Here is a 27511-nt window from a genome sequence, read left to right on the forward strand (position 1 = left end):
GCTGGTCCTGACTGCACAGATGATGGCTACAAAGTAGGCATGGGTGTCTGGGTAATCAACCAATGTCTTGGGAGTTTGAAGGGCATGTGGGATTTGGAAATGAGGACAAGAGAGGAAGTGGAAGACTGTCTTTCTGGGGGGAGACTTTGGGAAAGGGAGCTATGGAGCATACAAGGCAGGCTTTCAGGAGTAATACCATCTTGCAAGCCTGATTTCTTTGGTTCACTCCAAAATATCATCAATGAGAGTTATCACAGCAGGTCTGTATGCTTATTCCTTACATATCTCCAAAGGAACCATGATTGACCCATGGCCAACACCTAGGAATGCGGTCCCTAGAATCTTCTTCATGTTAGTGATTGGTCATTTCGTCATATACACTTGGAGCAATGACCCATATTGCACTGGTTTATCAAGTTGCTTTGCACAAATCTCCTGAGCTATGATGTGCGTCTGTGTTCGTTGTGCAGTCTTGAGTGTGGTTGTCATGGATGGAATGAACCGATGTGACCTGCCCCCTCTAAAGAAAGGCCTGGATTCTGAGACTCAAATGGACTTCCCTGGTCAGAGACACACCACATCTACCCAGATCGATCTGACAGAGTGGAAGTGATCCCATGTGGCCTTACAGGAGGAAAGACATCAGAAGCCTTTCTGGACTCCACTGACGCACATCCATTTTCTGCTGCTTTTGCTCAGTATCCTTTGCTGTAATGCATTTTTGCCGTAAGTATAATATGCCATTGAGTCTTTGAGTCCTTCTGGCAAATCACCAAACAAAACAGTCTTAAACCGTAACTTCAAATACAGTCTGTGTGCTATTTTTGGCTTTGTTATTAGTCAGAATCATGTGTTTATATGGAATATCCTCATTTAATAATACTAAACACAGATAATGACAATATTTATAATGATAAACTCTAGTCCCAATGTAGCCTCTTCCTTAAATTCCTTTCTAAATTTTAAAAATTATTCATTTTACTGAAGATTTCAGAAAGTGTAATTAGATTCCAAAAGATTTTGAAAGACTTTTTAAAAACCCTATATGATCCAGATGCCATGTAACCATTTAGGAAGTATCTTTCACTTTGGAGACATGTGCACTTGCTAAAACAGACTTGGAACAGCTCAGAGGACATGCCTTTGTGTCCTCTTGGACTGATTACGGCCATTCTTTCTTCTTCAGCATTCCAGAGCTACTGACTCAGATTATAAGCATTTCAAAATTCTGTCACATATGTCCCTGCCAACCATAGCTCAATTTTTATATCTTTGCAAAAATTTGGCCTCTAATGAGGTCTTAGGTTTATTTTCAGAATCTGGTTAGCTAAAAATAACTAAAGTTAAATTTCCTTTATAATGCATAGCATTTGTCTGTATACTTAGCTCATATAGTATTAGTTAAGACTTATACAATTCAAAAACTTAAATGCATATTTAGAAAATGTCAGACAAACTTATTTTTTGAGTCTTCAAAGTTAATTTCTTTTACTCTAACTCTCCTGACCATCATGGATAATATTGTTTATATTATGCATATTATTTTACCATTTTAAAAGTTTTAATTAAAATCTCTTACTGAGTATTGAACTATAGTTACATATATATATAGTTTATATATATAGTTTTATATATAGTTTTATATGTATGTATATATATGTATATATACATACATATATATATATCCTTTGCTTTGCACAATATCTGTATTACTATAATTGAAGCAAGGCCCGGTTGGCACCCCCGTAGTAGAGGCCGCTCCAGGTCCCTGGCCTCACCTTTCTGTGACTGACCTGTAGCTTAACAATAGGTCATCCCCCTGTGGCTTAAGCTCAGAATATCCTCTGTCCAACCCAGTTCCCTGTATTAGAAAATTACCCTGAAACCTATCATTAATACCCTTAGGCTTATTGATCACAATCTCAGTGGCCTACCCGGATAATCCCATCTTTGTTCCTGGGTTGCTGACTCCACTATAGAAGCCTCTGGAAGAACGCCCAGATTTTCCTTTAAAAAGCCCAAGCCGGTCTGAGAAGGTTACAGCAGTGTTTGGAGGTGTTCACCCGCTGCCTTCTCAGACTCCCGTGCTCTGATAATAAACGTTTCTTCTATGACCAAACTCCTGTGTTGGTCTATTGGCTGAGCGGCACAGGCAGCGTGAGCCCCGGACACGTTTGGCCTCCAGTTTCATAATCAGTTGACTAGTATAAAGGCAGGTTTCTATAAACTAAATATAATCTTTATACTTGCATCATCACAATTGAGGTTTGTATAGACTGTTCATTATTTTACTTGATTTTTCAACCAGTCTAAGATCAAGCATTATGACAGAAGGTAAAGGAAATTGCCATTGTCATATGCCCACTCACTATAGAAAATGAAGTTCATCTTCTACATCTTTGCCACCTCAAAGCTCAGAAATCTTCAAAGGTTATCTATTTCCAACAAAATCAAGTTTAAACTTTTCTGCTATAACGTTTAATATCCTCTGTAATCTGGCCCCATCCTACCTACTTGACCTCATTGTTTATTATTTTCCTACTGGGCACTTAGTTCCTCATCGTGCTTAGAACAATGCTGAGTACATAGGATGTATTCAATAAATGCACACTCATTGTTGGGTTTTTAAAGATAAAAACAAGATATTTTCATAGACTATCAACAAGATAGAAATTTGAAGCCATTATAAAAATATTTATAAGACAATTGGAAAAAGTTGAACTTTGTCTAGATATTTGATATTTGGAGATTACTGTTACTATTTTTAGGTGTGATAATGGTATTGCTTTTATGTTAAAAAAAAACAACCTTTTGTGTTTTGGACTGAATTGTTTCCCCTCAAAATACATATGTTGAGGCTCTAACTTCCATGAGACTGTATGTGGAGATAGGGTCTTTAAGGAGCTAATTAAGATTAAAGAAAATCATAAGAGGGGGTCCTAATCCAACTGGACTATAGTCCTTATAAGAAGAGGAAGAGACACCAAGAATGCAGGAGCACAGAATAAAGGCCGTGTGAGGACACAGTGAGAAGGCAGCCATCGGCAAATCAGGAAGAACGGTCTCACCAGAAACCAACCCTGATGGCATCTTGATCTTAGACTTTCAGTCTCCAGAATCATGAGACAGTAAGTTTCTGTTGCTTTAGACACCCATTCCATGTTGTTGTGTATGGCAGTCTGAGCAAACTAATATATCTTGTTTTTAACATACACAGCTATCTATCGATCGATCGATAGATCTATCTACCTATCTACCTACCTACCTACCTACCTATCGTTTATCTATCTTCTATCTATTATCTCTCTCTCTCTCTATCCTTCTATCTATCTGATGTTATGTCTGGGATTTGCTTCAAAAAATTATTGGAGTAGATGGTACTATGGATGAAACATCATTGATAATTCTCGAACCTAAGTAATGGGTACTTGGGAGTTAGTCGTACTGTTCTCTCTACTTTTGTTTATCTTTGAAGGTGTTCATTTTAAGAGCTTTTAAATTTTAGCAAAAATAAAACACTAAAAACAAAAACTTGTAACTGAGAAGAGGCTGCAAGTGTTAGCAGGCCAGTGGTGTAGGCAGAGGATGGGGAGTTGGGCTGAAAAGATTTTGGGGCTTTGCCGGCTTTGGGAACTTGCATCAGTTACCTGACTCTAGGAGTTCCTTCTTCTCAGGAATTCTCCTTGCTTCTTCCCAGATTTCTTTCTAGGCCTTCCTCCTGATCCTATCAACCAATTATGACATGGAATGGAATTGGTCTGACATATCAGTGAAAGAGTCGGATACTTAAGACGTAGGTCAGAAAGGTCATTTCACTTAAAAAGAATCATTGCTTTGTGCTGTCATCCATACCTGAAGTTCCCTGAACTAAAGCAATGAGCACCAATTAATGTGTTGCCCTCAATAAAAATTACATACACATATACAGGCACAATCACCCATGGTATGACTTGCTTTTCCCCTTTGGAGCACAATATAATCTTGTCACATTTGTATAACTGATGGCTTTACCACCTGTTCCACTTCAAGACAGACTAAAAACTTCTTAAGGACCCTTCTTACTTCCAAGTATTGAAATTTCCCAACTTATTAAGTACCGAGCATCCCCCTACACACACACACACACACACACACACACACACACACTTGCTTCCCAGAAGCAGGAAGAGGGGGAGTTAGAGACTCAGTAGTCCCTCTCCCCACCCCATCCTCTGCCCACTACTTCTTGCAGCCTCACCGTGCCACAGCTGAAGCCCCACCTACTACAGTTTGGCAGAAAATGATTTTCTACAATTATTGGGATGACTCCATTAGTCCAGATTTTGACTCAAGCCCCAGAAGTACCCCACATTGGACGCTAACAACTCTTCTTAAGGAATACTCTTCTACTCAACTCTTGCCCTTCAAAGCACACTCGCTGTGCTGAGGTGAGTAGGTCTGGAGTTGATTTAAGTGGCAACCACATGCTGGGTTACATATGGCTTTCTCACAATTCCCATATGCTGAGCTTGGGTTTCCAATCCTCCTCAGGTTTATGTATTTAAGCAGTCTCCTTGCTCTTCTCTACTCCTGGTTTTTTTCTGGGGCTACGCTGATCCCCTCCAACCAGCCTCTCTCACACTGACCATCAAGGAGTAGTGAATGGATTGCCAGGCCATTCCAAACCCAAGAACACCAGACTCCTTACTTGGTCCACCACCTTCCCTCAAACTCTACATACTGCTGTAAACGGGGAGGCGTTTGAGAGGGAGATCAAAGAAGAGATCTGCTTACACTCTGAACTCAGGACCAAGAGTTTCTACCTAACCTTATTATTGCAAAACTAAAAGGGCCACTGAAATGATAGTCACACAACGAAAAGGATCTACTTCAAGGTGAATTTCTGTCTCTCTCCATATAGAAGGTATCTGACACCTTCAAGAAAATAAGCAAATAAAACACATTATTTATAGGCATGAAGCATATACCACATCATGCTATCTGGGGAGGCAGTTTACAGGTGATTTTTATTTTACTTGCCTGTATGTTCTAATTTTTCCTTTAATGAGCATATATTAATTATATAATAAAAAGTCACTATAAAAGAAATTTGAAACAAATAAATAAACATAAAAGTGTCAGGCTCTGATGGCTCTGAGAAGATCCAATGAGGTGCTAAGATGCAGGTTCCTTCGCAGAACTGAGCATGGGGTGGAGGGAATGTTTATAAAATATGATAGGAAAACAACAAAGGCAAATTTCATTTATTTTACCACGTTTTACCTAAACTTTTCCCTCTTTTGCAGTAATTCTAGAGGTAAAAAAAATAATAACTGCTGAAAAACTGCTCTGGGGAAGACAGTCTGGGGACAATAGAATTTTGCGGAAACATTCAAATCTAGTTAAATTCAGCAAATATTTAATTTCTTTTCTGATGTGTCAACCATGATGGTAGGTACAGTGGAAGTTACAAAACAAAAGAGTAAGACATAGTCTTGCCCTCAAAGAGCAAGGTGACTTGGGATTGTACACAGAAGGTCATATAACTGTAACAGATACAATAATCAGTCTTTCTGACTCCATCTTGCTCGAGCCTGCCCGGTTCCCATAAAATGTTGGTTAGCAGCCTCTGCTTAGACCTGCACATAGATACGCTAATCATTAAAGGAATGTAACCTTCAGTAGTCTAGGAATTACTGAAACAACCTCCCTGCTCAAAACTACCTCCCCAAGGAGATAAGGAAGTTATGTACAAAAATAATCATTGTTTTTATCAAAAGATTTGTAGGAACATCATGAGTGGGACCACAGCAACTGGAGTTTGGTGACCAAAAGCAAAGAAGTTTCACCATCCCTCTTGAATACTTGCTGGTGCCCAGGTATCCTTGGTTATCAGTCACCTCCTGACTTCAAACCCCTCCTGTTTCCCCCTCCTGCTGGCATAAAAGCCTGAATTCTGTACTTTCTCATGATGGCTCTTTAGGAGGCTAGTCTGCCAACTTGTCAGCTTGCTGGATTTCCAGAAGTTGCTTTCCTTGCCTCAGCTCTGTCTCTCGATTTCTTGGTTACTGTGCAGCAAGCAGTACAAGCTTTCTCTTGGTTACATTACGAGACAGACTGCCATACATGGCATATAGAGGGGGCTGCTGTGTTTAGAGGGCTCACACACGCATGTGTCTGTGTGTGGGGGATACCTGGGGTGGGGCGAAGGGGCGTCAGGAGGGACACAATAGAGGAGCATTTTAATTGGGTCTTCGGGAATTTCAAAGGTGGATATTGTTGGGCCAAGTATAGACAAATGACTCCACTACTATTTATAGACTAGGTTGGTAGCAAAGACAACCTCACGTTCATGCGATATTTGATTTGTTTTTAATTATTCGTATAATTCCCTTTGAAATATTTAAGATAATTTTGATGTCAAATGACTATTCAAATAGAAAGTCTTTTTTCTTGCTTTGTGTCCATGATGGTCTTTTTTCTCATTAAAGTAATAAAGTACTATGAAGAAGTTTAAAGTCTTTCGCACATCTATCAATGTAGCTTTCTTACAAGGAAGACACGAGGATTCCAGAAATACAGTGTGAAGTACCCTCAAGCTATGCTTGGTGTTAGGCACGGCAGGAGGAATGAGTAGCTGGAGACCAAAACTGGTCTATTAGAATTTATTTGGCATGTTTGAGCTGCGGGAGGTCAGGCTAGAAAAGACCATAACCACCCTGAGCCAAAATGGGTGTGGAGTTTTATAGGAGGGGGTAAAGGAGGTTGTTCCCCCTTCAGTGCTTCAGGGGGTTTTCGTTGCGGTGTCTCTAGCAACCAAGGGTTTCGGGGGCATGACCAAGCCCTCCGGCTCCACACCCTGGCCCCCAGGCCTCCTTTGGGACTGCCCAGACCTGCTGATCACAAGCCCCTAGGAGACAAAGTACAAAGCAAGATAGGATAAGATGGTTTCTATATTCCAGGCGGCTTCTCCAGGCCTAAGGCAAACACAAGCCGGCAGGTACAAGGCACAAAGCAAGACAAGATGGCTTTTAAGATAAGAAGGTTCTTGTTTCTGGTCTAAATATGGCCTAACACTTGGTAAGCAAGGGTCTGTACAAAACTTCTGTATAACACAAGTTTGCTTGTTGTTGGTGAAAGAGAATGAAAAGTCCAACTACTAATGTTGTCAAAATTCATATTCTGAAGAGAAATATGGATTGTTTCTTGCTTAAAACAAAAATAAAACAAAGAATAAAAATTTGATAAACTTCCTCAGGCAACTTTACACATGGAATCTCTTTCAAGTCAAGTTTTCAGGTTTCATTTTTAAAAATAGAATCTTGCTTTTCTTTTTTACAATGTAGTGTTTTGACTCTTAAATTCAATGCTACTAACCATTAAAAAGAATGGAGGCCCAGAATTTGTTATCAAGTGGATCAGGAAAGCGCACTTTTTGTTCTTTTCTAAATAGCTGAGGATTGTGATTTAACCAAACTAACAAATAACAGTTAAAAACCAAAACACTCCACCAAATTAGTAGATGTCCCTTCACTGTAGTTCGTGTATATGGTGATTACCATCTGCAAGGTGCAATAATGGTGAAAATGCTGTCTGAGGGATAAGACACAATTTAACTAGAGTTATTTGACCCATAAACAAACCAGAATGCTCTGGACATTGGTTGCCAGGCGTAGAGTGGTGACTTTTTCCCCCACCACAGAAACACCCCCTTTCTAGGTGAGGCATTTGGTGCCAGAGACCCCTGGGAACTGACAGCACCTAGGCCATTGGGGTGCACTCGGAAGAGAAAGGAAATCTTTCTGGCACAATGGTGTTGGGTGGGGGGACTTCCGGTCCCTTCCTGCAGGACAGTTTTCAGTATAGGGAACAATAGTGATTGTAGCTCCAAATGGAAGGTAACACGCCCCTAGGGAGTCCTTGCCAGGGAAAAAGGCCCCAGCCTCCCACCATAGGAGAGAGTATATGGCTGTCTTTTTCATTTATGGTTTAAGCTTATGGGGAAATGGCTGCCCCTGCAGGAGGCTAGTGTTTGGGTAGGAGCATATGGAAGGTTGCACAGAAAGAAGAAGACAGCACTGTTTGGAATGAGTGATGCAAAAGCACAGATGATGAGAGTGGATTTTGAAGGCAAAAGCTAAAGTTGGATTATTTTATTTTACTTTATGCTTTCTTGCTAGAAACCCTCAGATATCACAGAAAAACAAATTTCAAAGGAAGAACTTTTTTTTTTTTAAGATGTTTTTTCCTACAGCCTACTCTTTGAAGTTTAACAAAGAGGGAGATGGCTGTTGATCAGGCTGGATTCAAACTGGGCCTTGAAGTCACCAAGCTGGCAGTCAGTACAGGGCTTAAAGGGCAAAACTTGGTGCTTCGGTATTTAACATAAATGAGAACATTGAAAAAAAGGCAAAAGACTACCATGCCTTTTCAATGGTACTTTGAGTCATTTTATCTCTTTTTCTATCTAGAAAGATCGATTTACATGTCACGGCTGCCTCCTTGTTTGATTTAAAATAATCATATGAGCACAGGCTCTCTGCGGCAACCCCTAGATCTGTCAATGTCACGGTAATTGGTACGAGGAGTCCTGAGGGGTCTGGCAGCCCACCTCTTGAACAACTGACCTGCTGGGTCAGACGTTCTGGTTTGGTTCCATTTGGTACATGCTTATTAAGCACCTACTAAGCACCAAGACTGTGGAAAGAAATTTAAAAGATGAATAATGCACTGAGCAGGGTAGACAAAGTGCTAGAGGCACACAAAAAAGGGAAGGGTTAATTGTGGGTAGAAACACTGAGCAAGATTTTAGATTTGAACTGGACACTGAAGGGTGACTAGGATTTCGGCAGGCAGAGCAAAAGCACTGAGATTCCTTCAAGGGAATGGTCAGAAGCCTTGCAACTTCCTGGGATTCCTGGCCAGAAGGAAGGCAGCCTCCTGGGAGGATTAATACTTAACACCCGTCCTGTATCTCAAGGCTTTGGGGAAGTACACATAAGTAGCCTCACCTCTGTTGGCGACATCTGTGCTCATGAGCAATAACGTGGTGGTGATTACATGGGATTCGGGGACGGAACACGTAGGTGTGCACCAAGCCGGGGCAAGACAGCGTGTTGACAGGACCTGAGAGCCTAGATCTGCTCTTTCCTGAGAACCAGCATCATTTCTTTCCTCGGCTCCCTAAAACGCTCTAATCGCCTTGAATAACTCCCTTGTTTTGCTTTAACTAGTTTGAGTTGGAGACCTATCACTCTAACCAAAAAAATTCTGACTAATTCAGTACCATTGTTTTCTCTTATTAATCAACCATTAAATCTAAGTTGTTATACATTTTTATTTCCTTTTTTCTCTTTAATTACATTTCAAATATATTAAGCTGGCTAGAGAATCACAATTATCACTCAATGCCTTGGGCAATGTGGATGCATAGGGACCAAGAGCCCCAAAGGAGAAGGGTGGGCAGTACATAGGAGAGCTCTTAGCTTTGGGGTTCACACAGAGGCAGGAACACCTTCTGGAAAATGTGCTTGGGTAGGGCTCCATAATTTGGGACTTACCCTGGGACTCTAAGGAACTATCTTGTCTTCTAAACTACTTAACAGTAAGTACCCTCCCCTCTCCCACTGGCTCCTCCAAATCCCTCAGGGATCCTCAATAAAGGCTGTGTCTCAAGGACACCTGAGACAAAGATCTATTCACCAACTTAGTAGAAAAAGCAACAATCTAGGCCTTTTTATGGGAAAAGAAAATACTTGTATTCATTTTTAACATTTCAAATCTGTTTGTGTTGCCCTGTAGACACAATAATCTCACTGCTGTCCCTTAGTTCTCAAATGTGAAGAATTTAAGGACACGTTTTTTTATCTTCCTCTCTCTGTTATTGTAGATTTCAACATCTGTCATTTTCAGTTTGATCCCATTGACTTATAGCAGTGAGTTTTTTTAAATTCTTAAGTGATCATGATGTTTTTTCTCATTTATTCTGTAAGTTTTATTATTTATCAAGGCCAAACTCTTATTTCTTCTTCCTCAGTTCCTCTATTTCCCAAGACCTTAGCTATTTATCTGCTTTATTTCCTGCCTTCTTTTATTAACCTCAACAACATGCTTTTGTGAATACGCTTTATTAAGAATGCAATTCATCGGTGGGGGGTGGGCAAAATAGGTGAAGTTGGTCGAAAGGTACAAACTTCCAGTTATACAATAACTTAAGTCCTGGGGGTATAACGTATAGCATGGTGACTATAGTTAAAAATACTGTATTGTATATTTGAAATTTGCCAGGAGAGTAGATTTTAAAGGTTCTCATCACAATAAAAAAAATGTATAACTATGTGTAGTGATGGATGTTAACTAGACTTATTGTGGTGATCATCTAACAATATATACAAACATTGAATGATATGTTATATAACTGAAGCTAATGTTATATATTAATTATATCTCAATTAAAATTTTTAAAAAAGAATGCAACTCACAAGGCAAAGATACTACTCCAAAAGGTGTTATATAAGACCACCAGAGGTTTAGCCCAACCTTTTTCCCAAGGCTGATGGCCAACGCAGGATTTTTACTTAGACATGACCAAACATTACGCAACATTTTCTCTGAAAGGCAATTAATAAAATTAAAGGAATGTGCAGCTTCAAATGACCCGAGCTCTTGGCCGAGACCCTGATGACCCAGCTCTGCATGATTCTGGCCTAATCACTAGATCCCAGATGCTGCGTTATCTCTGAGTTTGTAATCCACATCTGTACTTCTCTGTCTCTTCTAAGCAGAAGAGGCCCAGCTGACGGTGTTGTCATTTGTGGGCCCAGGTACCACTGAAGAGCCAGACCTAGGCTGTCCGTGCCCAACAGGTGTACAATATAAGCTTTGTTCAGGAGCCGTCACCTTTGTGGCCTTGTGTGCCCACACTTCCTTCACCTAAAAGCGCTATCATTGAAAAAGGAATCTTAGACTTAGAAGTTTAGTTCAACCTTTTCCTAGACACTCGCTAGTATTGGCCTGGTTTTCTACAGTTATTTTCCAGCCATCAGCCTTACATCATGAATCCTCACTGAGATTTTTTGTTTCCTTCTTGGCATCAACCACCCCAGCTTTTCTACGTGATTGGTAGGTGGTTTTCAATCACTTATGTTCCTAATATGCTCATTGCTTCATATATGCAGGCTCATTCCCAGGATACATACTAAATTGCCTGCCAGAAAGAATCCCATATATGTTCTTTATATCTTTCTATCACATCTTGCACAGTGCTGTATTCATTTGATCACAAGGAGACACATCTTTCCAGTGGAAGAAAACATGGGGTAGAACAAAGGAATAAAGAAAAACTTTCCAATAGCTAAAAAACAGAGATAGTTAGAAAGGGAAATCGGGGAGGCAACAATAAAAATAAAGAGAAAAATACTCCTTTATTCCTTGGACCACTAGAACTCCTTCTCATCTGAGAGCTAATCTTGACTATTAAGTGCTATGTCATAATCAACAAAACGTCCAAGATCTGTGTATGTATTTTTTTCCCCCTTATTCCGCCTCCCCCTACTCCGGTTCAAGATGTTGTTTCTCAGTCTAGTTGTGTAGGACACAGCTCCCTGGCCCATGCTGGGGGTATTATGAGCTTTGCGCTCCCCTGGCCTGAGGCAGTCGGTGGCCACTCACGCTGGCCACTGGCCACAGCACACAGCAGCCCATGCCGACCTCCAGCTGCCCACGATAGCCCAGCTCCAGGGAGAGCTGTTGTTCACAGTTTCAGCTGTAGAGGGTGCAGCTCACTGGCCCATGTGGGAATCGAACCGGGGACCTTAGTGTTAGGATCACAGGGCTCCAACCACCTGAGCCACCTGGCGGGCCCAGATCTGTGTATTTTATAGTCCATTGTCATAGGCATTTGATGCTGAAACCCACTTTAATTTCTATGTGAATGCTGATTGTAAAGGTCCTCCTGTCACTACTCACTGTGGCAGGAAACTCAATTTTGTCCTTGAATAAGAATTGCATCATTCTTATTCCACACATGTTCTTTTCAACATACACATCTTGGTAGCATACTACGGGAACATATATTGGGTAGTCTCTCAATAGATCTCAGACCTAGAATACTTTTAATCAAAGCAACGTTGATACAGTAATTTCTACAATCATGAAATAAAAGATAGGCATTAAAGCCCTAATTGTTATTAAATTCAATTTGATATTCTTTGTTGCAGTAGGGATTTCTCAAAACTATAGCTATATATACTACATAACTATAGCTAACATAATATTTCTTTACTTTGTATTTGCTGTTAAAAAAGAGACAATGGGCGCAAATTGAGTCAGTTGTGCTAAGTCCCACGTGAGCAAACCAAGACTTAATATCTAACCTAATTGCAGCTTTTGCTTCTCCCAGGAATAGGGCCTTTACCCAGTCAGTGTTATTCACCAGTCAGGAATTTCTTGGCCAGCCCTCGGAGGTAATCTGCTGTTAGATCCCTTCCATCATCCTGAGGAGGGCAATCTTGCCTGAAACAGTGCATTCTTTGCTAATAATATCCTTTTTTTCTACCCCCTCTCTGCTTTCAAAAACCTTCCCTTTTCTGCAGCTGACAGAGCTTTGTACTTGCTCGATGGAATGCTGCCCAATTCATGAATCATTTAATAAAGTCAATTAGCTCTTTAAATTTTACTCCGTTGAATTTTTGTTATTTAACATTATGTATAAAGTGTTACCTATGGTTCCAAATATTCATGGGCTAAAAATGCAAACTGTTGAAAAAAAATGCCGTGTCATTTAAAAAATCAGTATAGTAACTTTGAGATGATTGAAAATGATCTCTTACATGTAACATCAACAGTAGGTAAGAACACTGATACATGTCTCACAAAGATGTCATGAAAAACAGGGCTGGCTTCCTCTGTACCAATTTGAAAGCACTGGGCCCTGACACCAGTTCAGAATCCAACTCTGTGCTCTGGGTTGGTATAGAGTCAGTTATTTGTCACTGATATGGGTGTAAATCTCATGAGTATTCATCCAGGATGTTTGACATGTCTGCCACATCTAAGAGCACTGGTACAAATCAAAGATTATTTGGAACAACCTGGAAGAAAGCTGAAGACTTGGATACATATAAATTTCAATGTGAGAAAATGTCCTCTCTACTAAACATTTCAAATTCTTATATTATTATTTATCAATCCAGTCAGATAAAAACCTGTTCACCTATTTAAGTTTCATTCAGCTTTCCACCCTCTTTGAGTTCAGAGAATGTTTATTTCTACGCTGTGTCTGGACATCAAGGACACACACTAAAGACAAACAGTCTTTAGTAAGACAAACAATTAAGAAGTGAAGATTATGGAGCTGAGGATATCACAGAATTAACGTTAATGAAATACCTTCTTTTATTTTTTTCTTACCAACACCCAGAAAAGAAACAGTGATTCAAGCCCCAGGTCCAGGAGTGAGGGAAGGAACTCGATCAGACAGCTCTACCAGGAAGTTTATCTGCAAATACAAAGGTTATTTTACTAACATTTACAGACACCAGAGCATATACTTTGCCTGTATTTTCTGGGTGTGGAGATGGACTGGGTATATCTATACTTTTTTTTGCTCAATCTCCACTGTCATCTAAGATATAATATGTGGTCTTGAACGTAGTTTTGTCTGTGATACTAACAAGGATCCAACTCATGACCTTGACTTTCTGAGCACCGTGGTCTAGAGCTGCGCTGTCCAATACTGGAATCACTAACCACATGTGATCAGTTACACTTCAATTAAATAAAGTTAAAACTTCAGTTTCCAACAGCCACATTTCAAGTGTTCCATAGTGACATGTGATTAGTGGTCAGTGGCTACTGTGTTGGGACAATGCAGATGCAGATTTCCATCATCCCAGGAGGTTCTACTGATGGTGCGAGCTACATCCTTGGTCCTCAAAGTTTGTGAGCCAGCAGCAGGGGTGTCACCTGGGAGCTTGTTAGACCTGCTGACTCCCGGTTACCTCCATATCCACTGAGCCATATCTGCATTTTACTAAGACCCCCCCAACCCCCAAGTGATTTATATACCATTCAAATTTGAGACATACTGAACTGGACCATGGAGGAAACACATCCCCAGACTTAGAAGAAGGAGAGAACTTTATGAGATGCAGAGTCACTTCCTGCAGGAATATGTCTTTACTAGGGCTTGTTAAAACTAAGAAAAACATAAGGTTACTTCCAGTCAAATTTAACACTCTCTGTCTATACAACTGCTGATGTTGATCTATGCCTTCCTCTTGACTCCCTGAAAAATAGCTAAACATGTATTAAGCCCTTACTCTAAGCCATGCATTGTTCTGGGTGCTTCTGTGTTTTGATTTATTAATCCTCACAAACACCCCGACAGGTGACTTCTATTATTAACCTTAATTTACAAACAAGGATTCTGTGACGCAAAGAATGGAAGTCAACTAAGGTCACCATGGCCAAGTGGAGGATAACCCAGCAGAGCCCATGCGAAAGGATCTCTCCCGGCGGCTAGCAGTCCCTGGAGAACTACAACTTTGGGGGTTTCTCACCAGGTGCACTGGGCCCCAAAGTCAATAGTGTGGACAGGATTACTTGTTTGTCGTGTGCTACTCCTGCTTCCACTTACCTCCCGAAAAGGCTGCATAGTTCAGATATGCTGTGACCTACTTTGAGAGGATGGCCTGGCAGAGCACCATGTTTCCTTCCTATGTGCCTAGTTTAGCTCATCTTATCGCTCAGCTCTCTTTTCCCAAATGCCCAGGAAGGACCCAAGAAAGAGAGAGCTGCAGTTAAATTCATGCCCAAATCCTAATGCAACCTGCCCACTCCGGGAGTGCAGCCCCACCTAAAACAGCAACAAAAGAATCAGCTGTTTCCTGCCCAAGCTGAGTAGCTCAGGGTGAGTCATCACTTTCCCTGCCCCAGCTAAGGCGGGGCGCCTCCAAGCCCTCACAGAAGCTTCCAACACAGAATGCTCAGGCCGGCCTGTGAAGGCTGGAGAGTCAACTTTTTCAGTGTCTCCTTCGGATCTCATGAATTAACAATGACTGCACTTAAAGCCCCAAAGTGCCCGCTAACCGACCTGAAATTAACTCTGTTGGCATTTGGCAAACACCAAACTACCCACGTGCATTAAGCCCAATGAGAGGACTGAGGGCTTGCCAGGGCCTTACGTCTCAGATGGATGAAAGAGGCACATAAGTGAAGCCAGCTGTGTCAGCATCAGCCTTATTTGGTTATTCGAAGTATCCAGCTTTGTGACACAGAGCTTGGGGCCAACACGACACACCACCAAGGACACCTTTTAGTTCCTCATCTCCAGCACTCTCCTTTGCTTGTTTTAAGTAGTAAATGCTAAATTCCTGGACAGAGATTGGGTCTCTGTACCCCCATGGTTGTCCAGCAGAGGGCTCTGCATGCAGTGGTGCTCAATAGATGTTTATTAAAAGAAATGGAAATCAATGGGGACTCCAACTATGACTATTGCTACTCAATAGCCAATAAGACCAGCATGACACTTTGCAGCTCTCTAGGATCCTTCTCCAGTAAACTTAAAGTGTTTTATAAAATTTTGGGTAATAAATGCATATACCAGCCCTATTTGGTAATTGGGAAGACTGAAGTTGAGTGAAGTTATGATTTGGCTACCATCGACTCTGGAAGAATAAAATTCAGTCTTCCTAATTTGCACCTTGAAGCTCTATCGTCCAGGAGGCACCGAGATCTAAGAGGAAAACGGGTGTCATAACCAGTCACTGGGGACAACTGGTTTATGTCCACCTGAGGGTGACCTGGGACAAGAAAATTGGAATTGCTCAGTGGCTGTGGAATGTTTCAGGGTGCAGATGCAAAGCTAAGGAACAGGGTCTCCGGAGTCTGTACGGACTGGTTTTCAGGAGGAACCTGGGAGGAAAGGACTGAGAAATGGGGGTGGAATAAACAAATGAGAGTAAGAAGCTGCCTTTGGAGGGGCCCATGCCAGGGTTGGGCTCCATGACGTTCCTCTCTATTTGGACACAGCTCTAGAGCACCAGCAACTGGATCTTACCAAGAGCACTTATCTTAAATATTTGCCAACAACTTCACACTCGTGGACACTGAGAGGAAATATGTTAGGGAGGAGACGATTACATCATGCACTCTTTTGCTCTCTTCCCGGTTCTGAGTGCTGTGCCCTTCATTGTTACCCAGCAGTCTGCAAACACCCACGTTTGACTTTTTCCTTCAAGCCAGTGAGATGGAATAATGGATTCCTTTATGTCCAGAGAGAACTCTAATCCTTAAATGGCCTCATTAAAGAACCAGCATTTTTTGAGAGTCATTGTGTTTAATGGGTTATTATGTAAAGACAGGCTTTCCAAAGAGGCCTTCCGCACCACTGTCTTGAGCGTCTGTGTCATCAGAACAGGCTCTGCAGAACTGACTGGGAATGAGGACCGCCTGATGGTTTACAGATGAATTGGAACTTTTATCTCATGAAAAGTACTAAGAGTGTAAACTAAAAAATATATATATGATGGTGATACTAACAGTAACCATCATACATAGCACTTTACTTGCAAAGTCCTGAAATATGGCAGCATTCCTCTCCTTCTTTAACCCCGGGAAGAATCATTCCCATCCTCTGGGTCCTTACAGAATTCATCTCTAGCTCGGATGATGGAGAGAGAGCACTGAATTTAAATCAGAAGTCCTGAGTGTGAATCTTTATCTGTCACTTACTGGTTGTGGGGCCTTGAGCAAAATATTTTATTCTCTGAGCCTTGGTTTACTTATCTGTAAAGATAATCATAAAATGTATCTCAAAAAATCATTGTGAGGATTATATGAGGTGTCAAGTTAGGCTTTCAAGAAACACTTGATGAGAGAATTAATTACAATGCGTCATAATTAATGGGTCACATCCCTCAACTGGAATGTAACCTTCCTGCCGGTAATGGAACAGGTCTGACTCATCTTTGTATCCTTGGCACCTAGCAAGTGCCCAACCCATTATAGGGGCTGAATAAATGTTACTGAAGAAATGAATGAATGAGCCATGTGACTCACGTCACTACAAAGGCAACTAGGCTGTCCATTGTTTTCAAGAGCTCTGCTGAGCTGCAGAGAGCTGGACTGCCAGGTGTCAGAGTAGCCCATTGAGACGACAAGCCACACTGAAATAACAGTCCAGCCTTGAATCACTTGCTGCCCTAGTGTAAGCCAGAGGCTAGACTGCAGAACGCACTGGTACCTCCTGTTGCATCTCTCCCACAGCACAGCGCCAAGACAAGGTCAGCTGGATCAGCACACGTGGGTGAACCGTCTCACTACTGAGGGAGCCCTGAGCAAAAGGCTTCTGCAGTTCTACGGACGCAGGGCTGGGATGAGTGTAAGGGAGCAAACCCAAGGAGGACTCAGAGGGGAAAAATACTGAATACTGAGTGAGTGTAAAGAAAAAGTGTCTTCAAGGTTCCTCCCCCTTTCCTCTACGGGGAGTCTTGGCAGAGTCTCTTGAGGAAAGCTCCCTGATAAAGGGGCCTCCAAATGGAGGCACCTGGGCGAGGAATGCAGATCTGTGTGAGAGCAAGGCTGGCCAGAGGGGCCTGAAACCTTGACTGCAGCTCCCTGGTGAGACTGCGGTGCACTGAGCCTGGTATGGGGAGGGCGGATGTCCCCCATGAGGCCTGGCAGGTAAAGCCAAATGGTCAGGACTGTAAGTCACACATAGGTCTTTGGCCAAGAGCTAGACTTTCATCCAGTATGTTATATCTGGCAGATAAAGTAGCTAGAAGCCCGGAGATTTTAAACACCTTGTGTAAGTTTGCTTGGTTCAGTCGGTACAGGGCTGGGATCAGAACAGAGTTCTTTTGGTTCTACCCTGATTATTTTGCACTGGACCAGAGTAGATAAGTGAACACATGCAACCAGATATTGCAGAAAATTGCTCTTCTGTTTTGAGAGGTTGTCTAGCCCTTGCCAGAGTGAGTTATCAACTTCCGAAGCCTCTTGTGGTGGGCAGAATTTGACCCTATGACGTTTCTCACACTGGTGTTGTATCTGTGGATACACTACATCACATAGCAAATGGGACTTCACAGATATAATTATGGTTACTAATCAGTTGATCTTAAAGTAAAGACATTATTCTGGATTAGCTGGATGGGCTCAATGTATTCCCAGGAGCTTTTAGCATGAGAAGAAAGCAAAAAGTCAGAGAAATGCAGCAGAAGGGGAAGTCAGAGAGATTTGAAGCTTGAGAAGGATTTGATGCACTGGTCCTGGCTTTGAAGATGGAGAGGACGGTGAGCCAATGAAGTGGGTGGTCTCTAGAAGCTGGGAATGATCCCCGGCTGACAGCCGGCAGGGACACAGACACATCAGTCCTGCAACTGCATGACAAGGGACTAACTTCTGCCAATCATCTGAATGAGCCCAGAAGAAAATTCTCCCCTAGGGGACTCCAGATATGTGCCCAGGCTGGTTGACCTCTTGATTTTAGCCACACGAGATCCCAAGCAGAGTACCTGGTTAAGCATAATTGCACATGTGACCTACAGAAACTATGAGACAATAAATGGGTGTTATGTTAAGCCACTAAGTTTGCGGTATTTTGTTGTAGCTGAAATAGGAAACTAACACACAGGTTGGAAAGCACAATGTGAAGACCCATCCCGCCCACTCTTCCTTCTCATCCTATCACTGCTACTCTCGGACCTGACAACGACTCCCTTAGTCAATCAGTTCTTTTTGGTTCTCTGTGGACAATGCTGTTGCTAAGCCCGGTCCAAACACTGGTAATTCCAAGTTCATTTCAAGCTCATGGGTTAGGAAGACATTGGGACTATCTCTCTAAAGTATATGCTCAGTGATGGTATCTTCTGTCTGTCTGTGACATACCCAGTGCAAAGCTTTCAGTTCAAGGAAGTAGGGTCGCCAGGTAAAATACAAGATACCCTGTTACATTTGAATTTCAGGTTAACAAAAAACAAATAATTTTTTTAGTATGTCCCAAATATTTTATGGGACATACTTATACTAAAAATATAGTATAAACCTGCCCACCCTACAGGAGCAGACATTCAAAATTAGAGTTTTCTAGAGCAAGTCACACTGATCAGGAAAGTAGTAAGTCATGACAGAAATTTGATCTGGCCTCCTTTTCCTTGGACCAGCGCCCTCTTGTTCCTGCCACAACCAAATCTGTTATCAGGAAAGGATCTTGCATCAGATGCTTACACTTCAGTAGGAATGTTTGTCAGCAGAGGGTGTCTTCATCTTTAAACTTATATTCTAATGTGGAATGAAAGAAGTTGCCTCCTGTTAAAAGTAAGGTTGGGTTTCCCTGAGCAGGTGAGGTGATATATCCCCCGTTTGAGTTTTTTTCCAAGGCAGAAGGAAGGGCGAAGATGTGGACTTTTAGAATCAGAAAGATCCGTCTTCAGATCCTGGCTTTCCTGTTCCCTGATTTGTAATTTGGAGCAAATTAATATTTCTCAGCAAATTTATTCTCACCTACCTTTACCTTCAAGGTTATTGTGAAGATCGAGTGAGTCTATACATGTAAAGTACCTGGCACATGGCAGATGCTCAGTAAATATTATTTATCTTCCTTTTGCTGAGTGCAGACCTGGTAGCCACACGCTTATTCTGTGTACCAGCAAAAATGAGCATGTCTGTCTAAGGCAATCTATAGGCATCTAAATGTAGCCTGCAGGGCTGACGAGGAAAGACCGCATACATAATTAGATAAGAGGGATAGCTGTATACTACTAATAAATCCATGTAAATGATTTATTGGACACTTCTATAATAATGGTAGAACACACTTTTAAAAGACATTTTATATGTTAAGGATGCTTCTAGGAGATTTACAATTATTGATTTATACTCATTGGAGACCCACAACAGTCTTTAAAGGAGACACTGTTATCATTTCTATCCCCATTTCAGATGAGGAAATGGAGGCTCTGAAAGGTCAAACCACTTACTCCAGTTCACCTGGCTAATAACCGGTAGTAACAGATTTTTGATCCAGGTAATTGGTCCCAGAGTCTCCACCATTAACTACCTCACTCCACTGCTCTGTGTGTGCCAGGTCTCTGATCCACGCCCTTCCTCTCATGTAAACCTCACAACAAACCCATGAGGTAGGGATTCCTGTCATCTTTCCAATTTTACAGTTTGACCATCTCTAAGAACAAACAATAAGATGGTATCCAGTTATTCAAAACGTTCTGAATCTTAATATTGCTATATTTGATATGATTAAATTGTGGAAGTTTTGTTCTAAAGAGGGTGAACCTCCCAGCGCTGACACAGTTTGGCACTCTCATGTGTCAGGACAGCATCTGTTCAAGCATGTTCCCCTGGGGTGTCAGAGAAGCTCCCTCTAATCCCTTGGGAGGAGCTGCCTTTCTGGTCTTTCTCCGAAGCCCTCTTTTCAGCGTGCAGGGTGATCGCCCCCGAAACAGGATCCCAATAGAGGGGTTTTTGTCCAACTCTTCTGATGCAGCACTCTCTGTGTTTTTTTTGGTGACAAATGAATCAGGTTTCCATTAAAAACACTGATGCCAAAAGGGAGGAAATAAATAAAAGCTCTGGCATCACTTCGGAGGGCGATTCTTTGTCTTAATTCTGGAGCGCGGAATGGAAAGTTGGCAGCTCAGCCTGAAAGATGAGAGTGTATCAGGCAGCTGCATGGTTAGGAGATAAAAACCACCAAATGGAGAGCAATTCGTTTCATCTAAACTGTGTGTGTGTGTGTGTGTGTGTGTGTGTGTGTGTGTGTGTGTGTGTATGGCAGGAGGCAAACACCAAGCTTGAATCCAGGTCTCAGCCTCCCAGGGTGGGAATCATGTTTCCTAACCATGACATCACTCAAGCCATTCCCATGCCTTTGGCCCACTTTTAAAATTACTTAGCAATGGCGGCTGAAGCCAAATTTGAAATAAATTACTCTATGACTCCACTGTTAATCTGTGTTTTGATAACCAACAGCAAGTCACTGGAACTTTGGATTATACTTGGTATGAAAATATTATAATGTATTGCAAAGATCTCTTTTCATTTACCTCCTGCCTCAAGAAAGTGCCAACTGTATACAGGTGAAAAAGCAGATTCATTGGCATTTGGGAAAAGAGCCAGAATTCCTCTTCAGTGGAAGGCCTTGGGGAAGAAGTAAAGAATGCAGCCTCTGGAGTCAGACCCATGTTTGAATCCTGGCTCAACACCCCAGTGTCGTCCTCTGTAGGTGGCAATAATAATATTATCCACATTTCCCACTTCACAGGGTTGTGGTAGTGATCCAATGCAATGGAAAGTTCTTGCACAGTGCTCTGTAGGTACACAAATGCAGGCAACTGTTATTTATGCTTGTATTTGAAAACACATAGTTCACAGCAAAAAAAAAAAAAAAAAAAAAAAAAGAAGTCATTGATCCTGCTGGTTATTATTTCATATAGGTGCGGTGCTTTGTAGCTACCTGTTAACAGTGAAGCCCTGCATACCTGGTAGGTTCGAGGGAGCATGCAGAACTCTTCAACCAAGTTAGGTAACAGGAGTGCTAGTGGCTAGAAACAGCCCATCCAGGCTCTTCACAGAAGATTATGGGATCTACAGTATAGGAGCATTTTTCTTTTTCTGATACGTTCCTGTGAGATACAAGAATTAAACATGAACTAACTAAACAAGAAATTAAACAGGAACTAAACTTGAACTAACACCAGATGGCCTTCAAAATGTTTCCTTCGATGACAAAAAGCTTGCATTACACCACACCCTCCCATTCAGTTTCTTCCTTTTGTGGTCATTTTTCTGCCTGTTTATTCATGCGAGTTCTGAGCTGGCTCTCGATCATTCAGCTTTGTGTTATCTAAACATTGGTCCATGAAGCAAAAACAGTTTCCCATGGTTCTCACCTGGTTTTTCTTCTAACTAGAAATTAATTATCCATGTTTACCATCTGCCTACAACTTACTAGGGTTTCTGAATTCAAAACTGGAATTTTTGTAAATTTTCACAAAAGTTTTTCAAAGTTCTAAGAAGCTCTCTTTGACTTTTATCTCAAATACATCCCTGAAAGCTGTATCTGTTCATCTTTTGGGACTTGAAGTAGCTTTGGTCAAGAGCCATGATTTGCCAGCCCCACTGTTTCCTCTCTCATTTCTGATATATACCCTCCTACCTCTTTATGCACTGTTTTATGTTCTTGTGTGGTCTTTCTCTCCTTTTAAAATCCTACATTCTCTCATTTCTGTAATTCCTACAGAAGAACTGGATGCTCTATAGGTGACATCTGATGCATTTGTCACCCACCATCACTTCCTTCTTCTTTGTAAGCAGGCATTTTCCCGCCAAATCGCGTCGTAACGCGGGGCTTTTTTGACATTTTCTCGCCAAAATTAGACTTTCCTGTAAAATATTCATATCTTTCGATCTATTTGATATTTTTCTATGAAACTTTCAGTGTTTTAGTTTAAAAAGAGGTCTCTATTTACTTTGCAAAATTTTTGCCGGTTCCAACTAGAGGCGATATGACGAGTTTACTCGTTTCCCGCAAAAAATTAACATCATTTCCTTTCCAACTCCATTTGGTAGGTGGGGGAGAGCCGGGAGAGCTGTCAGTCACAATACTCCACCTCCTGGCCACAGTGATTGGCTCAGAAATAGCATGTGACCAAGCCAGGCAAATCAGTGTCCTTTCCTGCAGTGTTACATTTGGATACTGGAAGAGAGACTAGACCCCTTGTTCCTTGGATCTTGTGCTCTAAGATTGTTACAGCTTAGTTATGTTCCTTAAGGAGGCTTGGATACTATAGGATAGCAAATCCTACAGTAGAAGCAAAACTAAAAGATGAAGTTACATGAGCTAATAAATTTCTGGTTTGCTTAAACTGGTTGGATTCAGAGTTCTGTCACTTGCAACCAAAAACATTCTGATTGAGATACAACTTCTTAATTTTTAAGAACATCTACTGCCTTCCATTTATATGTTCTCCTGATGTCCTATAATCACTTTTCAAAAAACCTTTATTTTGAAATAGTTATAAATTCATAGGAAGTTGTAAAGATAGTACAGGAAAGTCTGTGTATCCTTCACCCAGTTTCCATCAATGATTGCATCTTCTGTAGCTATACTACAATATCAAAAATAGGAAGTTTACATTGGTACAATGTGTGTGTGTGTGTGTGTGTGTGTGTGTGTGTGTAGTCTTATGTCATTTTACCACATGTTACCATCACTGCAATTAAGATATAGAACTATTCCATCACTACAAAAATCCCTCTTGTGCTATCCCTTTATAGTGAATAACTCAGTGAAGTGTACAAACCGTACCTCCCTTTACATCTCTTTACTTTCCCCATTATAGTATAATTGTCTTAAATATTTCCTCTATATATAGAGAACCACATCATACAATGTTATACTTTTTCTTTCAACTGTCAAACATAATTTAGAAAATTCTAGAGAAGGAAAGTCTGTTGTATTTACCCATATTTTTACTCTTTTTGTTCTTTTTTCTTTCCTAATGTTCTTTCTTTTATCACTTCCTTTCTGTTTAAAGAACATTCTTTAGTCATTCTTTTAGATCAGGTCTACTAGTTACAAATTCTCTTAGTTTTCTTTCATCTGAGACTGTTTTGATTTCCTTTTCATTCCTGAAGGAAATTTTCACTGGATATAGAATTCTGGCAGTCCTTTTTGACATTTTTCTTTTTTTTTTTTGGTTATTTGTTTTTTCCCAGCACTGGAAAAATGCTGTGTCACTGTCTTCTGGGTTCCATGGTTTCATATGAGAAATCTGCTGCTATTCAAATTGTTTTTCTCTTACAGATAAGGTGTTATTTTTCTCTCCTGGCTTTCAAATTCCTTCCTTGGTCTTTAGTTTTCAGAAGTTTGATTGTGATGTGCCTTGGTGTGAATTTCTTTGGGTTTTTCCTGCTTGGGATCGCTCATATTCTGGAATACATAGGTTAATGTTTTTGTGAAATTTGAGGACATTTCAGCCATTATTTCTTCAAATGCTTTTCCAGCCTCATCCTTTTTCTTTTCTCCAAGGACTTTGATGACAAAAATCCTTTGGTATTTTCCCTCAGGTCTGAGGCTCTGTTCCTTTTTCTTTTTTTTTCTTTCCAGTCCATGTTCTTTCTGTTGTTCAAATTGGTAATTTCTATCATTCTACCTTCAGTTCCCTGATTCTTTCCTCTGTCCCTTTACCCTCTATTCTATGATTCTATCCATTGAGTTTTTTATTTTGGTTATTGATTTTCAGTTCTAAAATATCAATTTTAGTTTCTTTGTTCAGATTTCTATTTTTAACTATTTTTCTAGTATGTTTGTAACTGTTTATTGAAGCATTTTTATCATGGCTGTTTTAAAATCCTGTCAAATAATTCGAACATCTGTGTCATTTCGATGTTGGCATAGGTTGCCTTTTTTCATTCAAGTTAAAATTTTCCTGGTTCACGATACGTTCTCAATGACTAATTTTCAGCTGAAAACAGGGCATTTTGCAAATTATGTTAGGAAATTCTGGATCTTACATAAATCTTCTGTTTCATCAGGCTTCTATGGTACTGCTCTGGTGGTGAAGAGGGTGGTACCTCCGCATTACCACCAGGTAGAGATTTAAGTTCTGGTTTCCCACTGTGCCTTTCTTCACACGTGGAAGAGAAGGGCTTCTTGTTACTGCAGTGCAAGGGTGGGAGTTTAGGCCTCCATTGAGAACCACTGAATGGGAGGCACAGAGATGCCTCGTTACTGCTCCCTCTATGTCCCCTAATGAGGCTATGAGAGGTGGCTTTGTTACCTCTGGGTAGTGGTGAAAGTTTTGAGTCTCCAATAGGCTTCCTCTCTCACCACCCCAGGAGATGCCTCATTACCACAAACCTGGAAAGGGTGGTGGTCCAGGCTCCCTAGTCAGCCTTTTCTGGTGGGAGTAAAGATAGAGCCCAGTTTTCTATGTAGTATTTAGCTGGAATAGAGTGGTTAGTGTCTGAAAGTTTCCTATCTTGTCAAGCTACCCTTTCTTGATCCTTTGGTTAGAGAGAACAGGCTTCTTTTGAATTTCTTTCTTTTTTTTTTTTCCTGCTCTTGTTGGTGTTTTTGTGCTGCCAACTTCTCTAATACCTAGCCTGGGATATATGAGGCAAAAAGAAACCCCAGGGAACTCACTCCTTGTCATTCATTAGGTCCTGAGGTCCCTAGTCTGGCTGCTTTCTTATCCTTACCTGTCAGTGTATGCTTCACATGTAATGTCTGGGATTCTAGCTGTATTTGGTAAGAGAAATAAGAAAAAGTTGTGTCTACTCCATCTTTCTGGCACAGTAGAGGATTCATGGAAGATAAGGGAACTCTTATCTGGTAGCTTTAATTTTCTCTGTGAATTAAGAGGCCAAGTCATTTATTGAGAGAGTGGTGATATGGGGTAGGCATCTTGAAAGAGAGGTGATGATTTGGAATATCCAATTTTTAAAAATAGGTCAGTTTGTGGAGGGTTGAGAAAATGAGAGAGAAAGTGGGGTTCTGGGCCATTTACAGATTTTGACTTGCATGACTAGATAATAGAGAATAGTTATCTAAAATAGTGAATCTAAGAGGGGGAACAAGCTCTTTGGAAAAGACAGTGAGTTCAGCTGGGGACATGTTGATTTTGCAGAAGATGTAGGACCTCCAGGCGAAGCTGTCTGGTGGGCAGTTGTGTATACTGTGTATACTGGGCTGGTGCCACCCTCTGGAGGCACGTGGTTGGAACTGTCAGCTGTGTGTGCCTTTGAAATTACCCAGGAGAATGTGTCAAATGAGAATAGGAGACGGAAGACGGAACTCTGGGAAACACTAACATTTGAGAGAAAAGTATATGAAAAGAAACCTTAAAAGAGACCGAGAAGCAGTGGCCAGAGAAAAAAGATCAGAACCAGGTATGTCACAGAATCCAGGCAGGATAGGATTTCAAGGAGATAACAGATAATGGCACTGATGCTGCAGAGAAGCAAAAGATGTGGATAGCACAGGAATATTGAATTTGCAACTCAAATGTCAGGGATGTGATGGAGTCAGGATGCAGTTTGGAAGGACTGGGACGAGACAGGAAGAGGAGGACATGGACACGAGAGGGAAGGCTACTCTTGAAAGCAGCTTGTCCCTGAAAGAAGAAAAATAACTGAGTGATATGTAGGAACAAAGAAGGAATGTAAACATAAATTTAGTTCTCATTACTAAACCGTGTGTAGTCTTAGTATAGAAAATTTAGAATATGCAGATTAGTATGAAAATATCAACTATTTTATAGACTCTCTTCCCCCCTAGATAATCATTGTTAACATTTTGGTATATACAATACACTTACAGTCTTTTGAAAAGAAGAAATATATTTTTAAATGATATTATGGTTTTCAAATCATTTTGTAGACTTTTTTGTATTTCTGTATATTACGAATAACTTTTCATATCCTGTTTTTTTCTATAACATCATCTTTAAGGGCAACAGGTAGTGTTCCATTATATATTTATACTATATTTTATTTAAGTAATCTCTCTTATTATTGAACAGTATGGCTTTACAATTCTTCAATATTATAAATAGCCCTAAAGTTTTGTTACCATGACTTTGAGCACAACCATGAGAAATTCTAGAAGAATTACTGAATTAAAATTTATGTAAAAATCTAAGGCTTTTGAAATGTATTGCAAAATGCTTGTTGAATTTATTATTATTGTTATTTTTATTTTAACTAACTTACATGGCTATCAGCAGTTTATGAGAGTGAAGAAAGTAGTATTTATGGTACGCAGACAGTGATGTGAGCATTTCTTTTATGCTGAATGGGAGAGGCCAGTATGGAGCAGAACTGAAATTATAGATGAAGGCTGGTGACAGCCTTGAACAGACCGGAAGAGATGGGATCCAGTACATAAGAATATGAAGGAGCAGGGACACATCTTTTGAGATGGGAATACAGGAGGAAATATGGGTTCAGTGGAGTAGTAACTGCAGGTACAAAGAGGCAGTCAGTTGAGGAAGATCTCCCTGACACTCTCAGTTTTCCCTGTAAAAGGCAATTCAGTTGTTGGGAGAATAAGGCAGGATGGGGTATGATCTTAAAAAAGGTGAAAATTTTTTTTGAATATCTGATGAACAACGCAGGTGAGAAAGCTGGCCAGCACACATAAAAAAAAAAAAAAAAAACTTGGCAGGATTTTCTAAGGACACATCCCAGGTTGGAAATCATAAACTGATAGGGTTGCCAATCTACAGAGTTGAAACTTCAGCCTGGAGCTGCCTCACTGCCGAGTTCTTCCATTCATTCAGACCTTTCTCAAATGTCACATTCTCAGACGGACTTTCCGCAATCATATTATCTATAGAAGTGCCCTTTCTGTACCTCTAGTCACACCATTCCATTATCAAAGTACTTATCACTATCTGAAAGTATCTTGTTTACTTATTTACATGCTGTTTACTCATTTTATTTGTCCCCCATTACAGTGTAAGCACCATGAGCAGATTCTTGTTTATCTTATTCATCACTGTATTTT

The 27511-nt window shown here is 40.8% G+C and overlaps 1 pseudogene across 1 annotated transcript in view; it reads right to left on the bottom strand.

Annotated features, from left to right (window-relative positions):
* Positions 1-7633: 7633 nt before the first annotated feature.
* Positions 7634-27511, bottom strand: part of LOC109447295 (centromere protein L pseudogene) — a 50587-nt pseudogene continuing 30709 nt past the window's right edge. Inside the window, exons 3-5 of the transcript XR_016019684.1 lie at positions 21480-21623; positions 21045-21308; positions 7634-13477 (exon numbers count right to left, since the gene is read on the bottom strand). The product of XR_016019684.1 is annotated as a centromere protein L pseudogene (transcript). The remainder of the gene's footprint in view (positions 13478-21044; positions 21309-21479; positions 21624-27511) is intronic.

Source organism: Rhinolophus sinicus, chromosome 1 (genome assembly GCF_057876585.1).
Source record: "Rhinolophus sinicus isolate RSI-liver-muscle chromosome 1, RSI-T2T, whole genome shotgun sequence".
NCBI lineage: Eukaryota > Metazoa > Chordata > Mammalia > Chiroptera > Rhinolophidae > Rhinolophus > Rhinolophus sinicus.